We start from the raw sequence: 19,028 nt of genomic DNA on the forward strand, positions 1-19,028 counted from the left end.
ACAAAAAAAATATTTTCTTAAAATCCTACAAATATCTTCTTTCATCAAAAATTTTCCCTCAAATAACTTTTCCTAGCTCTCCTTTTTGGGATTCCTAATGATTAACAACACAAACATTATATCTACTTCAATTATAAATACTTATAAATTCAAGCAATACATTTTTCTATATCAATTATATAAGTTTTCGTATTATAAAATAGTTAATCAATATTCATAGTTTATAATTTTGAATAAATTACTATTTGTATAAAACATCTATTTAGTTACAGTCGTGAGTCCACACCCTTACTAGTAGACTGACTCATCAACTTGAATATCGATATTTCACCAGGTTTTCCCTTCCCGAGACGACAGAGAAAAGACTGAGAACTAGATGAAATAAAATGACAAAATAAAAACATTTGGTTAATTAAAGTAGTTCTTAAAAAAAAATTTGTCAACTCAATTGTAAATTAGAAAGGTAGTGTTTAATAAAAATGTATCTATTGTAATTCTTTCTATAGTTGTAAATAAAAATACAATAAACCAGAGATAAAACAAACATCCTGTACAATAAGACTAATGATAGTATTTTATGTCTCATCCTCTTATACATTTGCCGTATAAAATATCTCATTAAAATCTCTACATACTGTATACTTATTTTAAGTAGTTAATATACGTAGTAAATGTTAAAATATTTGCTGTTCCCCCTTCGGATAGTAATTTTTGAAAAATGGGTCCTGATAAGGTTACCAATATTTTTATATACTAATACACGAAATATTATATATATAGACTAAAAACTGCTGTTTTAAATGTGACGTCAGTATTCATGTTATGAAAGAAATAACTTAATCGTATCGAATTTTAAGTCCAACGATTGTTATACATTGCTTCTAGTTAGTTTTAGTATTGCTTAATATATGACATTATTCAAATTTAACATTTTTTATACTGAACAATGATCCCTGTACCATGGAATCCAGAATACTTAGTTGCCGTTTTATTACCCTCTGCTTAATGTCTAGGAATTATAATTCATATCTGTGAACTATGATGCTAAAATATCTATAAGATATAAATTAACTCCGTTAGACTCTGAAAATTTATATAAAACATTTTTTTATAATAATTAAGATTCTTTGAAAGTAAACCATTCCAACAGCGCTTTAATCCTTTCCTCATAACTGTTCGCCGAAATATCGTCTAGAGAATATTTGTCAAATAACTAAAATTTTCCTTCAATTAAAACAATATTCTATTTCATTATAAATTTCTGTTACATTCATTAGTTTAAATGAAATTGAAGCATACAAGAAATCTTTACACATAGAGTCTGAAGTGGTAAAGTGAAAAAAACAGCCCTACTTCTTAGGTGTAAAGTTCTGAATTTCTTTGGTCAAAAATAAAATTATAAACAAGAAACAATAAAAAAATATGTACTCAAAAAACAATTCCAACAAATACCAATCGAATAGCACTTTATTCCCAAAAATCGCAATCCAAAAATGTAATCTCCCAGGAGTACTGGCCCTTTTTTATCGTACAACTAATCTCGTAAAACTAGGCCGAAAGCCAAAAAATATACAAAGGCTGTACATGCGCGTGAATTTTAAATATTTAACGGCGTAATCTGAAAATGTATTTCTGTCCCCATGTATAGGACACCGCAATAAAACGAATGTTAGGATTAACTAAATCTCTCTGAGGCGATAAAAATTACACGCCCATTAGATATACACTTACATAGAGAAATTAAAGGATTTATAACTTTGATGTGAACATGTTACGAGGATATTTGATATAAAATAAAAAGATATAAAGAATTATATTTAAAATAACTTATGTATGTTAAGTAACTAGGGCAATTAAATAGATATGCTTGTTTCAAAACATACTCAAGCAGAACTTAATGTATTATATTAATTGATATATACGTAAAGCATAATATTAAATTAACGGAATTTAATTAATTTTAACCACACACCTAACGCGTTCCAGGTTTATAAACATGCCATACAAAAATACATATAATACATACAGAAAGAAAGTTATTAAATATTTGATCTCAAACAACGTTCAGTTTCGTTTCCTGATCCAGCCTCGTTTGTAACTTCAACTATTTATTCAGAATAAACAATTTAGAAATTATTATGAAAATCGTTCAAGTGTATGAATCCCGGCCAAATATTGATATTCTTTCAATCAACTCAAATTGTGAACAAACATTCGTAGGGCAATCAAAGAAACGTAATATATTTATGGATATTACAATATACATGTAACTTATAATATAAGGAAATTTTCTGACTATCCTTCTCGTCAGACGGCGACGACGTTTTCTAAAACATAAAATAACCTAAATCATTTATTGTTTAAGTATTAACATTATGTGTCCAAATATATAACAAGGTAAAATATTTAAACATTAAATCATTATATATGAACCGATATGTAAGATCCTGGAGATAATATGAACAGGAAATGCAATATTTGTAAATGACATAACGAGTAAAAATCGGACCCTCTTATGTCATCAACAACTAACCGTACATATGTCGTGTGTAGTAAATTATTATGTTCCAAATTACCCTAGACAGTATCCCCTGCCCGTTTCATTGAGTAAATTGAAGTGACATTAGAGAGTTGGTAATAAATAATTCAACGCATGCGTGAACTGTAAGGGTGGTCACTTTCTATTCCAAACTAAATATTGTTAGAAATCTATATTTAAACGGCTATTTCTGTACTGAACTAGAATTCGTTGTGTATTCTACTAAACATTATAACGCCTATAGACCGCGCACATATCATCACATCATTTTATAGCCTAAGATGAATGCCAATGAATATTTATCTGATTATATAATAAACTAAACAAAGAAAAATAGCTGTCAATCAACAGAGAGAGCTCGCCATATTAAAATAAACTATCGAAATAATTGAACAATATTGCTTGTTTGATTACATTTTAAAATCAAATATTGTATCAATAAATATTGTAAAAAAATCATCTGGAATTAATAAAAATAGATTTTATTCCGAACAGGATATTCTTATTCTGTATACATCAAGTCATTCCGATGTAACGAACTCATTATATTTTTAAGACACCTTCATGAATATAAAGAAGGCGTCGGTCGCTCCAGAGCAAACAGCGAAGCTGCTGAGTCCACATCGGGGGCGATATTGACGTCAAATAGCTCGATATTGAAGACGAAAGTACCGAGTGATTTAGTTTATTCAGGCAGTATCGATCTCGAATTCAGGATTATGCAAATATCAATTGCTATACAATTGTTAAGGTAAGAAATAATCCTTAGAATTTATCAGCGAACGTTCCTAGCTTTAGTCATTGTTAGTATTAAAGAAATGCTCAACGTACGTACAGATTATAGACAAGAAAAATAACCTTCATTGATATATAACAGATGTATTGAGAATATCTGCTTGTAGATTTTATATCCAAGTAAAATGTACATATATTTCACAATATAATAGTATTTCACTTAATGCTTTAAACTTTATTATCCTGGGACGGTGAGCCGCTAAATTTTACAGCAGTAAAGTACCAGCAATGCTGGAAATCGCGAATATTGTCAAATATATTCTTCTCCCAAACGTCGCTACACAGCAACAGTTTACTGAGCGTGAAAATTCGATTGCGTCTATACGTTGCGGAGAATTTGGGATACATTCAAAAATTCGTTCCGACGACGCTCTCGCTCCGATCCCGGGGAAATTTTATGTCCCACTACAATATGGTGTCACGTGACATTTCAAAAGGCTACTTCCACATAAATCTCTTTGTACATTCTGAAACGAAGATGCGCGCATCCTACTAAGCAAATATGAAATTGTAATAAAAAAAATCGCCATTATGTACGAAACGGCACTATGTAATCAAACAATGGAATTTTATGTCAAACATTAAAACACGAATGTAAGTACAGAATACATTGTGACTTTAATATTTTCTAAGAATAGTGTATAATTCAACATTGTTTCATGAATAATACAATTTTTGCAAGTGGTATTTGGTTGAAAAATATTGTTTACAACGCCATTAACATATAATAGTGTACTATCCGAACTTTCGACGTTATTATATTTTGAATAAAATTAATAAAATCAAAAATTTTACTTAATTAATACACTACATCAAAATATTAAATTTGTAGTCGGTATAAGGCTGTATCAAAACAAACGGACAAATATAAAAATTAAAAAAAATATATTGACAATTAACCCTCACATAAAATATAACAGACACTTAAGAAAACTCGTAGTGGAAAAAATAATAAATAAGCACTGGCTGTTATAACTGTTATCTGTCTGTCTAGATTTCGAGTGCTCTGAAGTCTTCTAAATTATATTAAATTAATCCAGTTAAATTCCATTAATCCAGACAAAACTCGAAAACCACATGCATCGGCATCTAATAATGTAGCAACCATATTGTAAATTCCAGGAATATCGCGGCGAGGATTCCGTAGTGGATACAGTTCGCGAGATACCACGGGATTATTAGCCGCGTTGTAGTCGTGCTCCTAATTGTATGCGCTATTAGGTAATAATTCACTGTCAATGTAATCTAGAACAACGTGACGGTCACGTAAATTATTATAATTACAAGATAAGCATGAAAAAATCTTATTTTATACCTCTAGTATTTAGAATTTATAGTGAATGAAACTAACATTTCGGATACTACGCGTTTTTTTTCTATAACTTCATAATCCCGACGTTTCGATATCTTTACAGCAACCGAGATCACGGGCAGACGAGATGATGGTGTATTAAATACGAAACGCGTTTTTTATGAAAAATAAAATTTAATTTCATTTAAATTACTGCACGCGAGAATCTTGGATAGCATTATTTATAGAGAATTTAAATAATCATTAAAGTTACGTAACCTAAGTACTTAAGGAATAACAGAATCTGAGATAGCAAAATATCTAAGAAGTAAAGTCTTACAGACGTTCCATACTCGTATATATCCCGCATTAAACCGTCTAAGTTACCGTTACACGTGCATTTAGAGCATGAGGGATATTAAGAGAAATTTACTTCACAAACAAATGATAAAACCACTTAGATGTTTACTGACGACGGTCTGTGATGACTTTGACGGACTCATTTACCAATTTGTGTTTACAGTTGTGTTGAATTACTCTAACGTCAGGTAATTTTACAATTTGACAAGGTCACTTGGTCCCGAAAGATGAGTTGTTAGATTAAAATTACTTTATAAATAACTACGAGATCGTGAAAGATTGAGAATCAGTAACCGCTTTCTCTTAGATCTTATAGAAATAATCCCAAAAATGTATAAAACCTATTATAATATCCTTTTGCAATTCGTTTCACTAACCTTCAATGTCCGTATTTCATTGAATCCTTTTCTAATTTATGTTTCTCTTTGATTTTAACTAACTATCACAAACCGCAACGAACAGCAACATTACAATTGGCTCTGTCAAAACCATAATAGCTTTTATAATTAAAACATGCATTGCAATATCAAATAGTAATGTAGAAAATGTTCATTGGGCGGATAAGAAAACGAGAAACAGGGCTGTATGACCAACTATTTGCTAAAAATAACACACGGACTAACTGTGACATATATTGTGGACCTTTAAGAACGACCACAAAACTGGCATATCATTTAGAACTCAACGCTTTGTATGCGTAATTAATTTCAGCATAACAAGAACGCTTATCCGCGACAGTGGCCATTTGACACGCCAATTTGACCCCTATACCTCAGTAACAGGATCTCTGATGAGGGTGAAGGGTACAATGGAAATTATAACGTGTCTATCTAAATATACGTATAACCCTTACGTTCCCTCGCTTATGTCTGATAAATTATTGTATGAGTTTATAATTCGTGTTATTTCATAACAAGATCAAAACATCTCATAATACTATATTGCACGCAACAGTTTTGAAACAGTATTGAAAGAAAATTCTTTGTGTTATTTACACAATAGAAAAATATTCACTTCACATAAAAATGATTTTATTCTGTAGAATATTGAATTCATTCTTTATCAAGAACTGTTATATAATAACAAAATAAATAAATATTAGTTTTTAATTATTTCAATGCGTGTGTAACTAATTTTAATTAACTATAACAAAATCAACATGTATACAATATTAACATTCAATCTAGACATTGGGAAAAACTTACGTCCCACGCATAAACGAATTAGGCGACTACCCACGAGATCTATCACATTTCAACATACACCATAACAGGACCCTGCCGGTGTTCATTTGTGGTCTGTTCTTGAATGGACCGTTGGTCACAATGCTACAATGACATATACTCCCAGCTAACCCACAGTACAGTCACAATGCGGATTGCCTGCATTTGTCGACAATTCGTCGACGCCGTCACAATCATTTATTTGCTTAACGTGTGCACCGCCCACGTCCTCCTTGTCATCAATAATACGTCTGCATCATCACAAGACAGATCCATTGCTGACTTACATTGCTGACCAGTTACAGTGACGCTTACTTCACAAGCAATGGTATTTACATCAATCATATGAGCCGTAGCGGTAAAGTCCACTGTGGGTTTAATTCATAGTATGTTACTGGCGCTATCTAGGCGTTTTGATGTACGACCTCGGTACCTACTGTAAAATTCATTGGCGTCAAATAGTTCTTATTCCTGAAGACTAAGGTTCACATTTATACGGACATGCAATGTATTTTCTTACGTTGAAATAGTTTTCTCGCGTATAATATCTGGATATATCACTACTATCTTTATTCTATATTTCATTGCAATTCACCGTGGAGTTTGTCTTCATGAATACATTAAATAAAGATAATAAAATATTGATGATAATTCAGTGTCGTAATACCGAATATTAAAAAGCGATATTTAATTCTCATTATATTCATATTTCATGAATGACTAATGATTTAAAATTTACATTAACGTTGCCTGTTTTATATCATTATTCAACAATGTATACATTTTCAATGATTCAATATATTTTTTTATAGTATTATATGTTCTAGGTACAGAATATAAAGTTTATCGCTGGTCAAACTATAATAAAATATAAACGTAACAATTGACTTGGCTAAGGTCATGATCGGACACCCGTATGTACTAATAAGATTAACTGGCACTTCCCTACTGTTTGATACTTTAAAGGATATCACTGAATCAATCTATTGATTGAGTGCTTTTATTAAATAACTACTTATTCTGGATTAAATATATATAATGTTTAAGATACGTCCTCTCGATTCTAAAGTTATTTATTTCGAAAGTCCGAACTAGGTTGAAATAAATCTCATTTCATGAAATATCTTTTATTCTCCAACAGCACCATTGTGAGTGTATATCAATAGAAAAGTTCTTAAAAGTATGAGTTACAGCTATGTATACGAACAATAAAAGCCATACTGCGGTCCGGTTTAAATTAAACAAACCTCCCATTAGATGTTGTATTATTCATTTTCAATTCACTTAGACACAGGATCCGCAGTACACTGCAGTGGTTGCAAAACAAAACCATCTGAACTAGGTCGATGTGTTGTCAAATCAAAACAATTAGACTAACTTTGAAAATACAATTACAGAGTAAACAGAACCAACCATCTTTATAGCTGTGACCTGATTTGGATTTTAATTGTAAGTATTTTACTAAAAGCACAAAAATCTGTTTGATATCCACTGATTATATGATAACTTAAAAACACAACTTTTTCCATATTAGAATGCTGTCAAATTTAAATTAAATAATTGGGAATTGAAACACGTACAATGTTATTGTTTACGTCCAATAAAAATAGGTCGTCGTTCTATCAAGTGTTCGCAATTAATCAATTGTGAAACGGATGTGTTAGTTATCCGGCACGCCTACAACCTGGACGCCGCACTGGGAAAGTGGCCCGTGAGCTCATTTGTAACTAAATTGCTTTTATTGTATAACATGATGCCACAAAGACGCCTGGGCAAAATTGATGCGATTTTAATTCTCATTGCTATATTTTGAAATCCGACAAATATATGAAAGCTATTGGCACCACGATACGTGAGTTTTAAAAGACAAATAACACCTTGAAAACGTTTATCTACATATAAATGTTTTAGAAATTTACGTATAGTTATTTATATGAATCTGAGATCATCGGAATCATCTGATATTCAACAAAATATTCACATTACAATCATTTGATCATGCAAGTACTGAAAGAAAAACAACTAGTCAAAATGTTTATTTTATACTAAAACTGATATCTATTTTAAAAACCGAATAGCTACAGCCCGCGTCGTTCCCTGTCTTCATCAAATCAATCTCATTCGCTAATACCTAGGCGATAAATAAATTTCCTTAGTGCATCGTAAAAGGACATCTGCTCTGTTGGTTATTTGTAACTATGGTCGACTACTTGAAGTCGTTTCCATGCTGCGAGTTTCAACCCTTTACAGGTATTTCATTTTTTGACACGGTTTGTCTTGTATTAAATATTCTATAAATTTCTATGTTAAAAGTCGTCATAATCAATGTCTATATATCTTATTACAGAAATTTCTTCACTTTGGTTTGGTCTTAATCTTCAATTTCGAAGTAATTTCGTATCTCTCCATTGTCACATTCCTTAAAATTGCCCGTTATCATAAATTCTAGGTTAATTCAAAGTGAATAACATCTTTATTTGTTTGGATTCCAAGAAAATAATCATTAAATACAAATAAGAGCTAAAAATAGGACAATCCTATTCATAGCATCTTCATGATTTTCAGATTCATACCAATTTCAAATCAACTATTATAGCGTAAAGCTATTTGTTGATGTTACGAAATACATTCCAGTTTCGATACACCGAATGTTACTATTAACTATTACAAAACTAGTTATATTTTATATTAGGCGTACAAAAACAACACAACTCCTTCAACCCTTCAAATCCCAAAAGAGTTACAATTTCATAAGCAACGTATAATCGTGTACATGCTAAGTTCAATTTACATATTCGACATCAAAATATTCACGATGGGATCATTATTCATACGGGCTTGATATATTAGGTCTACGACACACGAATATGTTTTACAGACATTTTTTACAATACCCTTCTGTATAGCATTAAAATATTTTTTGATTTTCTTACAATCAAAACATTTAATGAATCAGAAATTTAACAAAATTCTTTGTAATGATTTGGAACACGCAACTTAAATTGCAAGAATTATTTCTTCTCGTGCCAAGTAAAATTCATAGTTTAACATCGAAACACTAAAATCTAGAGCAGTGTATATGTTGTTTTGTTGTCCTAATTTGTATGCCAAACAAAAGTTTGCTTAACTGAATGTGATATGAATATTTAGATGAAATTTACTCTGTGTATAAACTACAAGGTATATTCATATTCATTATTCATAAATAATGTACAGAAATAATTAAATGATATTATAAATACAAGCTTGATTTTTGATATGAAAACTCTACTGAAATCTGATAAACTTTAGATTAAATACATTTAATAATATATTTTCGTTCACTATATTTATCTTCGCGATATAATTATAAGGGAATATATAATTTAAATATATACAGACGATGATCTTAAAGAGACAAATAGTACCAGTATATAGTACATAGTATAGTTTCAGTGCAAGCTCGTTTAAAACTCAATACCCATTAGCAGAAGTACTTATGTACATTACTTTGAACGTTAGCTGATCCAAAGACTTCTTCACCAAGAATTCGGTTTTTGGTAAAGTGTTGTAACCTTATTAAACACAAATCTATATATAATATTCATATTCATCAATGTATTTGTATCTATTTCTGTATAGATATATCTTGAGCGCCTGTTGTAATTATATTATGTTGCTTCTGATGGCCTTTATCATAGAGAATTTAGAGTTTATTATAATTAAAAAACGTTCAAATGGTTATTAGTAGTACTATGACGTCTTTTAAACATTAATATTCTCTACATTGCCATACTCCTTCATTGAAACACTCATCTAATCCAGCCTTGCCATTTTTGGAGGGTTTAAATATGACAAAATTCTCATCTTTCAGATCCAGTATGGAATTACGATGCCAAGTTCGTCGACAATGAAGAGGACCAGCACCAATGTAGCGTCAAGGATAACTCCCGGGAGGTCCCGTGAATAAATCAGTCGCCGGCACCTCTGATCCCTTAAATAAGTGAGCTCTCGTGTGAAATATCGACGTTCGACTTACGATGTGCGTTGCAACAGAAACAGTAGCAGTCAAGATCTATCGAATAAAAATATCACAAAAAAACTTAAACACGAAAGAAACACATGTTATTTTATAGCTCCGTACAAATATTGTAATATTTTTATTCTTATTATTTTTATTTTCTTTGTTAGAGTTCCGGCTCGTGAGACGCACATTACATTGTTATTCGCGATGTGTCGCAGGTCGTCGGGAAACCTTCAAGGCGATAGATACGCACCAAACATACATTCTTACACTTGGATTTACTTGAATTGAAATGCTTTTGTTAAAAAAAATATATTTGCATACAAAAGTTTTATAACATGTTCTAAATATACGTATATATTTTATCACCTAAATCTATTCTATTATTTATGGATAATTGTGGTAAAAATACTTGACAAACAATCAATGGATGCAGCATATATAATTTCTAAATATAATTTAAATTAATCATGATGTGTAGAATAATGGACAAAAATATAGTATAAAATTAATCTATAAATATTTTAAATATAACATTCATTATTTATCTTTCTCACAAAATTATTTGTTATTTTAGTTATTTTAGATACAATCTAATTAAAATACTACAACAATCAGAAATACACAAAAATATATGTACGTAACCCTAACATAATGTGTTTTATGAAAAAGATGTCATAGATAAGTCTAACTTAAGAATTGTTCTGGACAATATTTGATATTATTCCTATCTAATGACATTTATCTACATCAAATGTCAAATTATAATTATTAATATTAACTATATAAGGATAACTAGTTAAAATATCACACACGAAACCACAGGGTCATATAATGGACTTATCGTTACTCAGCGTGTTTGTTATAAAACAGTTGTGTGTTAAATATTCGATATTATATCGAAATGTATTGTTTGTTTAGTTCGTTTCCTTTGCGGTTACAATTATAATTATTATAGAAAATAATTCATTAAATATATATTAATATACTTGTTTGTTATTTAAACGCTGCTAGCTGTTTGATTAATTTCGATGTTATCGATTTAATATCCCTCGGTTAAAGTTTTAGCTGGTAGACGTTTATCGCACTTGAAAAAAACTTACATAGATAAGCAATTTATTCTCTCTTTTCTCTCACACTACACTTGAATATGAAGCAACTGAAATTTTATTTAAACCTTCAGTAACACACGTACAATAAAGTGAAAATGCGAAAACCATTTAAAGACTTTGATAACAGGTAGCGATAATAAATTTGACTATCGGTTGAATGTAAATAGCTCATTAGCATTCCAGAATATTCGGAAATCATGAGTTCAATAAAACGATCAAAAGTTTTTACGTGAGTGTTTTACTAAGGGACGGCGAAGTACAGTGACTAATCATTTAAAACTAATTGCCGATTTAACCGACGGTCAATGACCTTATTGATGACCATTTAAAGATAAACGGATATGCCTTCAAACCTATTTCAGTACGAATATTGATTAGTCTTATTACTCAAGCAACTTAACTCGTTCGACCAATTCTTGGTAATTGTGTTTTGAAAGAGTTCTAATAATTTTTGTATTACGAATTAAGGCTTCTGGTTTTCAAAGGAATATTACTAGCCATGTGACTTACGTTTTAGATATGATCTTTTAAAATTGTAAAAATAGTTATGATAAATAATTATGAGAAATCTTAAGTAATGACTGTACGTAATTGTGAAAACTGTTTCATGTTTCTATATTACTTACATTTAGTATTTAAATTAAAATTTTGAATAAGGATATAATAAATAATATAGTAAAATACGTCGCAGTACGAAATGTAAATGCAAAAGTCAATTCTCGTGTCAATTCCTACTCAAACCTTTCGATGTTTTGGATAACATGTTTCAATTCATATCGCACACAACAATTTATCAATAACTAAATTCCTTCATAAAATAAATCCTTTTCCAGACTAAGAGCTATCAGAATATATTAAATTTCTAGAATTATATTAAAGAACGAAACAGACACAGAGACGAGGACTAAAGCTTAGCTCGTATGGACGGTTATTCGGTGAAATTTAATATAATCTACAACAAGCTTTACCACTTTTTGTAATATGAGTAAGTTGTTTTTCTATAGTTGTATTGCACGCTAACAATTTAGACTTTAGTTAAATGAACTTGAAGAATTAATCATTATTGTATAAGGTTAACCAGTACTTTACTTAATATCAGCTATACTCAGCTCTGTTTATTTGTGGGTGACGTGGAGATTATGTTCATAAAGACTAACTGAATCTATAACTAGATTTTAGATATTTCGCAGACGAGGCTCTACTGGCAATATAATCATGAAGGAGATTCTCAAACAGATTTTGGCTTTTAGTCAAAATACTCGTGGCTTAGACTCTTCCTTAAAGTATCCACTGGTTCTTAATGAAGATAAGTTTTACAGTATCATAGGATTAGCAAGATTTGATACGTTTCTCTATAAAGAACACTAAGATGCGCAAGGCGCAGGATCGCCAGTACACGTCCACACGATGTACATACATGGGGACTTAAAGTACTTCATAGGGCGGTAACCCAAGCGGTTCCACGCCGTCAAATGTTGAAAAAACCGGGGGATAATCAATGGACACCCCAGGGAGAGGATTACAACAATCTCAACATCAAACTCTAGCCACCGCCAAGAAATCCCCTGGAATTGATTATAATCTCCTTTAAAATAACCTAAGTCATCTATTCCACCTAAAATATCAAACGAAGTTTCATACCTTTTGGAGGAAAAAGCCCTACAAACGATAATACAGTAAGTAATATCGACTCCGAAGGTCAAATTCGAACAACCACTTAGATGTTATAATTCATAACAATTAAATACATTATGCAATTGAACAATCCAAGATCAAAGTGTGTGATCCCTTCCCCAGACGCCCAACAGGGAATAGATTTGAAAAACTGTTAAGAAGTGACAGATAACTGTCAATTCTTTGTTTTAGTGCTCTCTAGGAACTAAAGAATCCATAAAACGAGTGGACAAACTTTGAAGCATTCAAATAATAAATATAATTAATGTACAATAATAGCTGTTAACACAACTTTACAAGCGTTCAAAGCAATGATCAAATCTAAGGATTTGAAACTTTCCGTTCACAAATGCATAACATTCAAAACATATAAACAAATAAATGTATTTGAAAAAATACAACGTTGTTCCTTAGATCACACATCTCGTCTGCCCGTGATCACGGTTGCTGAAAAGTAACCGAAACGTCGGGATTATGTAGTTTTTTAAATAATAAAAATCCGCGTAGTTTATCCGAAAAATATTAGTTTCATTTAAATAAATACAACGTTAGTCGAAACAAGAAAAATGGAACGAGAAACTTTTTATTTCTTAACAAGACAAAACAATCGCACCCTTAACAATTATACACAAAAATATAATAAATTAGATATAAATATTACGAACACAAGAATCAGATGCTGTTAGCTTGGAGGAAATCTGCATAATTTGGGAACGTAGATTTAATCAATTAATTTAAGTAAGCAATCTTAGAACATAAAGATTAGGAATACAATAGACATATGAAATAACGTTTAAAAGTCAATAAAATTAATTTATAAAGCTAGAAGCATAACGACGTAACAGCACAAATAATTTTTTAAACAATATGTTTAGAAATTATTGAGTAACTTTACTTCATAACAGTGATCGTATCAAATTAGGTACACTTCCACACAAACAGACAACTATTTCCTCGAACAGATGACTTTCTGATGAGTTGAGACGCAATCTCCGTAACCGTTATAATGTTTTAATAAAATGTTTGCTGTTTTAAAGAACAGTTATGCTGCTCCAAAGTGGCTTGCGGGCTCCCAACACGATAGAAAGTTTGCTTATTATACGTCGGAGACAATTTTCTCAATTTTTTACTTTAAATTGTTTAAAAAATCATGGTCTGAGTACAAATACACAAATCGTATCATATATTTGTATGAATATTTTTAAAATTCAACTCGAGATTTTCCATATATGAAAAAAATAATAATTAGTTTTAAAATATATATGTATATAATACTTGTATATATACACACCACCTGTTCCCTGCGGCTTTGCCCGCATATTAAACTATATTTGATACACTCGTTATCGTACACTACGTATGAGGTCCATTCAATTTATTTAACATCCCTTATTTAGATCCTAAGTTTTTAACAATGAAACTACCTCAGGACAATGTCCTTTCGATTAAAATCAATTATTGTACAAATAGACCTTTATTTGAAGAATTAAAAGCGATACAAACATTTAGACGAATTGAGAACTTCCTTCTCTCTGACGTCGATTAAAAGTAGCCTAACTAACTCCTTACGACATTACCTAACATTGAGTGAAATTCTCGTCGCTATCGTTGCAGCCGTTCCAGGTACTAGAGTTTAGACAAAACAAGTTTTGATGTGTCTATCGTTTATAGTTCCATATGCGTTTATTGAAAAGCAATATGAAATCACAAACAGACAATTCAATTTTATTTATAATCAGAGACATATGTTTAATGTATATTATATAGTATAAAATACTCAAATGCAAACACAAAATTTTCTCACTAACTACACAGAATATCTGTAGCAAGCATCAAGTCCATTGGGAGTTAATGAAAGTCCCTCTGAATGATCACACTCATACAACTCACTCACTCGCACTCACACCGTGTAGAACAATGACAGCTCCGACGCTCAGCTCACAATTTACATTCATAAATTTTACATTTAACTTAAATTTATATACCCAATAAAAAAACTTAATGAATTTAACATTTTTATTACTACATAAAAAATAATACAAATTAATGTCTAAAGTAGAAATTAAAATAAAATAAAAATAATATCATTCTAAACACTATGAAACGATAGTTCAAAATAGTTTCACAAAATTTTCTTAACCGCCAGATTGTTTTCAATATTTTATTTGATATAGAAGGTTTCGTGTTTTAAACAAAATAAATTATATGGTTTATAACAATTAAGCGTACATTATATGATAAGTGAATTTATTCTCCATTTTATCGCACGATACTGTTACACTACAACGAGCCGAGTTAAAAATCTTTAAAACATTGCATTCTTTATAGTAATATTCAACTTGTAACATATTAATTAATATTATATTACTAAATATGTATGTATTTTGTTTATGCATAAAGGTTTTGTGCTTTCAGTATATATGTTTGCTATTTTAAGTCTCCACGCTTCGCTTAATTCAACATCAAAGTGCACCTAAAACTAAGATTCTGGAAGATATAGATCACTAATTTAATAAGGCCGTTTATTTGGACTACGTTATTTAACTGATTTTTATTTTATTTCCATAGCAAATGGCAACAATTTCAAACAGAAAGGAATATAACAAAGGAATATCTTAAACAAAGATAATTCATTTTCTCATACAGAAAAACAAAAGATACTTTATTTATATAAAAATATAAATATTATAAATTTTTGCTTATAGTTTATACGAAGCTTCATCCGTGTAATTTTCAATAATATACGTTAATATACGTAGTGACGATGACTAAAATATCAAACAAATATTATCAGGATGTATATTTAGTGGTACGATTTCGTGTGAAAGCCCAGTGAGACAATATTCAATAAATCTTTTAGTGCAATTTATTTTTTTCATCAATGTTTTTATTCACAAACTTTTACCATCTCATCCGTATTGTCTTCGACGTCTGAAAACTTAAGATGAATTGTAATACCATCAATAAGAGTCGAAGAGTTTACCTTGCGAGTAGTCGCCTGGGATCCCGCTTACTACATTATCATAGATCAGAGCGAAGGATATTATTCCACCTCGGGATCATGTCCGGACCTGTCGCTTCCATCGCAACTTGTCGGGACAAGTGATACGTCAAACGACTTCTATAAATACAAACCGAACAAAGGTCTTAAAAGTATTTAGGGTAGTCCCAATCAAACAAATATCGATATGTTCTCCTGGATATCCATGACTTTTTTGCATTTATTTATTTTAGGTTTTTTATTTCTATAAATAATTTATTTATTTATAAAATCACGAATGTTTTTAATGTAAAGTATGTAAATATAAACATGAATCATATCTTTACCACAACCGTCTACAAAATATATACATACATGTATTATCTATATATATAGATAATACATTTTATTCTCATTCCTTATAATATTCGCTGAATCAACTTACATTTTTTAATAATAAAATATGATTTATATTATCATAAGAAGGCGAAGATCCGGACATCAAATCACCTTTTATCGATAGAACATTATCGATATCCCTAATACCTTTAATGGTATCCCTAAGTTGTAAAATATCGAACAACGGTACAAAAGGGATCTATTGTGTGAAGTGAGAGCAAAAAAAGGGCTTTTGAAGGACTCCGAGGTAAAGAATTTGTAGTGATGCATCCATCCTAATTGTTTTATTATACTTAATTGTTTGAACCATTTCAGTTTCCCCAATTTTTAACAAAGAGCCAGATCTAATTGGTTAGATAAGTAAAATTTAAATTTAAATTCTCTTAAAGTACGTTAAAATATCACATCGGTGAAATAAAAAGCATCTCTTCGATGTCAATATTTATTAAGGTGGTCATTAGCACACGAATACAATGATCCGATTCAAGAAATGATTGACATAATTGTATCACAACATGTTTACTGAATACAGTATATTAATATTATACAGTAATATGTTAATGGGCATTATAACGGATTTAATTTTATTATGAATTTAACTTGAAACTGCAACTTGATGCGGGAAATATGAAATTACTACAACTCGCCAGCCTGTCACCGTGTTATCCCATCGGCGTCTTCACGGAATATAGAAGTGAGACTTTTGATTAAAAGTCAACAACGTGATTAAAGGCAATCGTGTAAAAACCTGTATAAATTCTTGGGATAAATATTATTTACAATTATCATATTATGTCCGATGTTTTTTCACTTCAGTAATATCATTTTAGTAACGCGAGGCACACGGAGGCCTTGCGTTTCTCAAAATAAATTAAAAACCAGTTCTACCAAATGAACCTCATTTAATTCTCTCAAACAATCACTGCAAGAAAAGAGGCATTCACTATGGAATAGTTTGAGAATTACTCTGTATTGCAACCAAAAACCTCACTCTCACACCGTTGGAATACCAAGAAAATTGCACACACAATGAGCGTTTAAAGTTTAACCTGAAACCATACAATGATATACTAAAAGTGGTTCATTTATCTCCGTAATTATTCGCTTGTTATTTACGAGTTACATCCGCACCGCGTACATTCGGAAACAAAATTGATTAAAAAAGAAACCATCACCACAAGCCAATGAACAACCGCAAAATTATATAACATTGACACCGAACGACCAGCCCGGGTTAATGATAACACGACACAATGAAATGAGGCTGGAAGGAAGAGAAATACGAAACGCGTTTGATAAATAAAAAAAGAATTTACATTTTTTTGTTTTCTATAACATTTTTTTTAAATAAACAATAGAAAAAAACTGTCCACGAAATGAATGTCATGACAAAATACATAGATATAAACATGCCATTGCAATGTTTAAAATTTTTAATGAACCCAATGATACTCACGTAAACAAGTAAAATCCAATTAATATATGTTCAATTCGTCAAAATCAATTGTTTCTGTCTTCACTTCAATGCAAAACAAACATTGAAACGTTCACTGCAATACAAAATATATATGCTTAAACATTGCCCTGTTTTTAATTAAGTTAAATAAATTTTTAATTATCCCCAGGAGTGATTTGTTAAAACCGAAAATTTATATATAAATTTCGTAATCAATTAGTGCAACGGACGATCAACAAGACCTACATAATATACACAAAGCGTATCCCGTTATGCCCACATCTTAAATGTTTTCACATTCCACGACCAATTTACCGAAAATGATTATGTTGAGGTACATAATATTATTTTTACATTCAACATTCCTGTGCCAGTGTGCACGGGGTTCGAGAGCACATAAATATAATCTGTCTATCGTAATGAAAATTGTATTGGGAATAGAATATTTTATATTCAAAAAGCGTTTCAATTACAAATATTAAAGGTGTTTAGCTATTTGAGTCTCATTTTACACTTTATATTTGACTAAACGAAATTTGTACAGGCTTCACGATATAAAAAGTCCTAGCCTCATAATCATCATATTAATGAACGATGAAAATATTCCTTTACAGAAAACGTAACTGGCAGATAGCGAGTTTGTATAGACGAGATGAGAATTCCGTCCTCGGAGATAGAACGCCATGTTGGTATCGAAACGAAAAGATATTTCTTCAAGTAAACACAATTGAAACTAACTTTTATTTTCAAACACAATAAGCCGATAATTCGGTGATATTTTTTGAAAAATTCGTCGGCTACTTTCAATAAATTTATATGAACATTTATTATAATCCATGGAGTACATGTGATAAAATATGTGTGACATGTTTAGATAATATGAAACGAAAGGACGTCAAATTTCAAGTTATTGTTACAGTACAAATGTTAGAGGTACGAAAATGTATGAAATATTTAATTATAATAATAACTTTTTAAATTTAAAACTTTTAAATCCCGAACAGATGAACATGGAAATATATCCACTGATTAATCATATATATGACTTCACCGTTAAACAACTTATGTTTAACATTTAATACGAAGAAAAATACTGAATGGTTATATTAAATAACGGAGAAAGAAATACAATATAATGCTTCCATAAATCATTGAACCTTTTATAAGTAGGATAGCTTCATATATTGTATAGTAAT

General features: G+C 30.4%; 1 protein-coding gene and 1 long non-coding RNA gene across 2 annotated transcripts in view; one reads left to right on the forward strand and one right to left on the reverse strand.

Moving 5' to 3' along the window:
* LOC116770856 (acyl-CoA:lysophosphatidylglycerol acyltransferase 1) overlaps positions 1-19,028 on the reverse strand; it is a 139,308-nt gene that overhangs the window by 72,431 nt on the left and 47,849 nt on the right. The window lies entirely within an intron of this gene.
* On the forward strand, positions 3,414-10,756 carry LOC116771012 (uncharacterized). The gene is made up of 5 exons (XR_004353570.2): positions 3,414-3,928; positions 4,457-4,555; positions 7,606-7,657; positions 10,062-10,190; positions 10,379-10,756. It is a non-coding gene; the product is annotated as an uncharacterized LOC116771012 (long non-coding RNA).

Source organism: Danaus plexippus, chromosome 7 (genome assembly GCF_018135715.1).
Source record: "Danaus plexippus chromosome 7, MEX_DaPlex, whole genome shotgun sequence".
Taxonomy (NCBI): domain Eukaryota; kingdom Metazoa; phylum Arthropoda; class Insecta; order Lepidoptera; family Nymphalidae; genus Danaus; species Danaus plexippus.